Below are 5,675 nucleotides of genomic sequence, written 5' to 3'. Positions count from 1 at the left end.
AATGTACATACTCTCATTGAAGAGTGAAATAACTATCTTAATTGATTAGAGAAATAAAAAGGACCATGATTGCTTCTAACAAAAAAAAAAAATCATTTTTTTCTATCTCTGAATTAAATGTATTCCATCAAATCCTATTGTATTCCATCCAATACAGCATTGGTATTTTAGTACATACTCAGCAGACTTTGTCAAACTCAATGAACTTATATTCAACACAACCTCATAAAGAGTACCATTTTGAAATTGATAATATGCTATCTCTATCACTTTGCAGAGGATCTTTGATATGAAAGACACAGTGAACGCTTCAAAACTAGAAATTGCCAAGTTCAGATTCATAAAATTCATCAGAAGTGTTTTAGCCATCAGCAAACTGGGATCTGATGTTTTCTATGAAAAACTGGAAGTTTATTTAGGCCCAAGGCTGCTCAAATAAATCAATTCATTTGGATTAAAAAAAACCTCAGATCCTTCTCTGTGGTAGAAACAGTGCTCAGGTTTATGCATATAGTTTTATAGGGACACATAACCTCATAAAAAGAATTCATCTGTCACAAATGTTTAAATGTATCAGAAATGAAGAGCAGCCTCGGAACTAGAAATTTGGTTAGATTTCCAATCTAACCCTTCTGCTGCTAATAAAAGAAAGGAGGATTTCAAAGAAACTACTAAATATGAGACATATTAGGTGTAATGCAATGGGAGGGAGGGGGTTATGCCACTCACGAACCCAACATAAAGACATTTAACCCAGTTAAAAATAAACTGTTGCCCAATTAAAAGATGGGTGCAGGCTGAATTTTGCCTGCTGATTCCAAAATTTATGCTTGTCTGTTACATATACCAAGAAAGGAAGAATGGTGAATTGTAACATTCTCTGCCAGTCTACAGTTTTCAGTGTTTTCCAGATTTTTGTTATGGACCTTGATACAAGATGAAAATAAGGACTTTGTCTTTTTTAACCTCCCAAACAAATCAGAAGTGAAGAAAAGGGCTGTCTCTAATTGAGTTAGTAGATGGAGGAATCATACACTTTTTCTTGGGCAAAACACAGCAGGGTACTGGATCTCAGCTACAATATTGAGGCCTCTTGGACATGACTAAAAAATCACAAATGATGAAGCTTTTTTAGATGAATAATAACAACACAGTATAGCCACATGCATGATTAGGAATCCACAGGCATGTTGGCTATAATGACTATTTCAAAAAGCATGCCAAGCACTTACATGGTAGAAGGATCGTTGGAAATAATTTCTTTGTCAGAGAAAAAAAAGAATTTAATTTTCAATAAGATACTATATTTTCTGTTAGGTGACAACAGCAGAAGCAGACCTTGTAAAGGCAGATATATACATAAGGACCAATGCAATCTAAAAGATAAATACATGCAATGAGCTGACATTATACTTTTGGTTCAATGAAATTTCCAGCAAGAGGCTGAAATGAAAAGGCATTCGGCTGATTTTCTTTGTCATGTGCATCAATGAAGCTAAATCTGTGACTCTGTGATGTGTTTATAAATAAGAGTTTGGGATGTGTATGGTTTTATTGAACATTCATCAATGCATACCAAAGTCTTTGTGTGTTTTTTATTAAACATTTTTTATTTTTTACATATACATTTATATTATTACACATATATACAATAAACTACCCATAGCAAGAAGAACCATGACACAATCAGGAATTATGTAAATGTTACATTCTTAGTGTTTTGGATTTGTATTTGAGAGCCTTAAAGAAAACATCTTTCCTGTCTTGGTGCATCTAAAATACTGAATGTAAGTCAATCTCCATCACATCTTGTCATAATCAACTTAAAACATCTATCTAAACCTAAAAACATCTTGACCCCTACTCTGACAGAACCATGGGTTCTTATCCTGAGTTTCACCCAATACTAACTTTTTGCTTGTGAGTCAGGCTCAGTATCCAGTCACACTTGGGAATTTCTGCTTTGATGGCTTGGATATCATCTTTATGTTAAAAAATTAGCCTTAACATATCAGCCCCAATTATTTTCTTTCATATTTTGAATTTTAATCACCATCATTTCTATCACCTAGTTTATTAGGCTACAAATATTAATTTTAGTTCTATTATTGCTTCTACCATATACATCTAATTGGTTGCAAGTTATTTTTATCATTACAATTATTCATCAGAAACATGCCTTAAATTCCAATTGTGTTATTCATCTTCTTTGTCACTTTGCCCAGATTCCCCATCATTTCAAATGAAGTGGAAGTTTCTGGTTTCTTTGAAGAGTCAGTTGTGTCATGTGAATGTGTTTTTTGTTTTGGTCCCAACTATGGGATGTGGGAGTGTTTTTCCACTGCTGAAGACCCTCTTGTTACCTTTGTCAGCAGAAAACGGACCCGTGAGAGGGCATGTGATGTTTTGCTGGAAGTTGTCTGGTATGAGGGCCGTGGTTTTTACCAGCTGCTAAAAACACCTTGCGTGGATTCTGAAAGGAGATAAATAGAAGTCCACAGACAGTGAGACAATGCTTTTGATTCATTACATCTTGCAATGGTTTCCATCACTTTGCTGATCTTTGCTTTTCAACACTTCACTTTGTAGAGAGAAATGCTCCAGAGAATTTCTCATGGTACTCTGGTGACATCCACTTACTTGTGCCGATTCAGCAGAGTCTTGCTATTTCTACTGGATTGTGCCACCACTGCTGATACATATTGCTGTTTGGTGTTTGCTGCTTGACTGGACTGCTGGTATCCTGACAACACAGAGTGGAATTACCCCAAGGGAACTACATCTATAAAAGTCCACTTCCCCCAACCCAACCCTATTAACCTTCATTCTCTCTTAACTCTGGTCAGTGGGTTGGAAGGGAGGTAGAAGAGTTTAAGAACTCTAAATAAAGTAGGTTTTGTTGTTGTTGTTTTTTTTAAACCTAAGCCTAAATCCAAATATGGATTTTTAAGAGTTAAAGCTTTTACTATTAGATTTTGAAATTCTACACAAACAATTGAGTAACACTGTTATACATTATTCTTTTTTTTTTTTTTTTTTTTTTTTTTTTTTTTTTTTTTTTTATTAATTTATTCTTGTTACATCTCAATGTTTATCCCATCCCTTGTATCCTCCCCTTCCTTCCCCCCCCACATTTTCCCATTATTCCCCTCCCCTATGACTGTTCCTGAGGGGGATTACGTCCCCCTATATATTCTCATAGGGTATCAAGTCTCTTCTTGGCTACTTGCTGTCCTTCCTCTGAGTGCCACCAGGTCTCCCCCTCCAGGGGACATGGTCAAATGTGAGGCACCAGAGTATGTGAGAAAGTCGTATCACACTCTCCACTCAACTGTGGAGAATATTCTGACCATTGGCTAGATCTGGTAAGGGGTTTAAAGTTTACCTCCTGTATTGTCCTTGGCTGGTGCCTTAGTTTGAGCTGGACCCCTGGGCCCAAATCTGCCTATCATATTGTTCTACTGTAGATTTCTAGGACCCTCTGGATCCTTTTATTTTGCTGTTCTCCCATGCGTCTCTCATTTAGAGTCCAATAGGATGCCTTCCCCTCTGTCCCAGTTTCCTGGTAAGGTGAAGGCTTTCGTGGGACATGCCCCCCTTGGCTAGTATGCAGATATAAGTGAGTATATACCATTGTCTTTCTGCTTCTGGGTTAACTCACTCATTATGATCATTTCTAGCTCAATCCATTTATCCACAAATTTCGGGAATTCCTTGTTTTAATAGCTGAGTAGTAGTCCATAGTGTATATGTACCACAGTTTCTTTATCCACTCTTCTACTGAGGGACACTTAGGCTGTTTCATGTTCTGGCTATTATGAAATAAGGCTGCTATGAACATGGTTGAGCAAATTTTCTTGTTGTGTGCTGGAGCATCTTCTGGGTATATTCCAAGGAGTGGAATAGCTGGGTCTTGAGGAAGCCCTATTCCCATTTTTCTGAGATAGCACCAGATAGATTTCCAAAGTGGCTGTACTAGTTTGCATTCCCACCAGCAATGAAGGAGTGTTCCTCTCTCCCCACATCCTCGGCCAGCATGTGGTTGTCGCTTGAATTTTTGATCTTAGCCATTCTGATGGGTGTAAGATGGAATCTCAGAGTTGTTTTGATTTGCATTTCCCTGATGACTAAGGAGGTTGAGCATTTCTTTAAGTGTTTCTCAGCCATTTGATACTCCTCTGTTGAGAATTCTCTGTTTAGTTCCAAGCCCCATTTCTCAATTGGGTTATTCGCTTTGGTGGTGTTTAATTTCTTAAAAGCCAAGCAACACTGAAGAAAGCTGTCTTCAAGGTCAAGCACCATCTCTTGGTCTTATTTTCATTAGCAGTTTGCCTGCATAACAAGGCAAGATAATCTTTTCCTTTAGAGACAGATTTCACAGGACACCAGACTGGAATATGACAATAAGACTCCATTGTCATGTCAAAACAGGCACAAACCAAAGGACATAGTAAGAGAAGAACCAAAAAGAACTGAGTGATGTCATAGGTCCGTCTCTAAACCAATGCTCTTGGGGACCCACAGGCTTTACAGATTCTCTCTTCTGTTCTCATATTTCCTTTTTAATACTAATTTTGATCTTAATATCACCCTACTATCTTATGATCATATGGTTATTATAGAACCTTCATTCACAGCTCCAGACTTTTATCCTGAAAGAGAGATAAAGAAAAATATATTTACTTTAAATAAACATTTTCTTAAAAAAAAAAAAAAGTGCCCTCTTTCCATTCTGCCACCTTAGCTTAAAAAAACAGTTATACCCATCTCAGCTCTATCAGTGGACAAATAAACAGATTACTATAGGTTGATAGAGCAATATTGATTTACTTGGAAGAATGAGAAAGTGATCTAATATTTTATGGAAAACCATAGCATAGTTTCAAGTTATCTTATAGAATCAGAATTTTGTTTTAAAGAAAGGCCCATAGTGAATTTATTTTACATTTGATATGCCAAAATAGATTTGAATGATCTGCCTAATGCCTAGTAACTTTTCCCTGCATTAGTTGTTCTAACTTCATTGAGTAAGGATAGCCACATATATGAATTTATTAGAGTGGCTTACAGCCTGTGATATGGCTGTCTCCTGGTAGAAAGGCCAGGAATTCAGTAGTTGCTTAGTCCAGGAGACTGGTGACTCAGCAGACTCTATCTGGTGCTGGAGCCCTGGAAGATTCCTAGAGAGATGCTGGTCTTTGGTCTACATTGGAATCCAGAAGAAGTAGCATCTAATACTATAAGGGGAATGCCTTAGGAACATGGCAGAAGAACTTGCCAGCAAGAGCAAGGGTAAACAGGCAAAAAGCAAAGACTTCCTTCCTCTATGTCCTTTTAAGTAGGCTACCACCAGAATTTGTGGCCAACATTTAACATGTGTCTTCCCTTCTCAAGTGATTCAATCAAGAAAATCCCTCACAGTCATGCATAACCACTTGGTTTTAGTTGATTCCAAGTGTAGTCAAGTGGAAAGCCAGGATTAGACATCACATAAGCAAATTATGAGATTAGAAAAAATATCTTCAGGATTTGGGAGAGCATCCTGATTATATCATAGCAATAGTTAGGAAATTTGGGCAAGTTAGACCATCAACTCTTTTTTTTTTCTTTTTTTTTAATTAATTTATTCTTGTTACATCTCAATGTTTATCCCATCCCTTGTATCCTCCCATTCC

Source organism: Acomys russatus, chromosome 17, assembly GCF_903995435.1.
Source record: "Acomys russatus chromosome 17, mAcoRus1.1, whole genome shotgun sequence".
Lineage (NCBI taxonomy): Eukaryota > Metazoa > Chordata > Mammalia > Rodentia > Muridae > Acomys > Acomys russatus.
The sequence above is the reverse complement of the archived record's forward strand: the minus strand, read 5'-3'. Positions refer to the sequence as shown.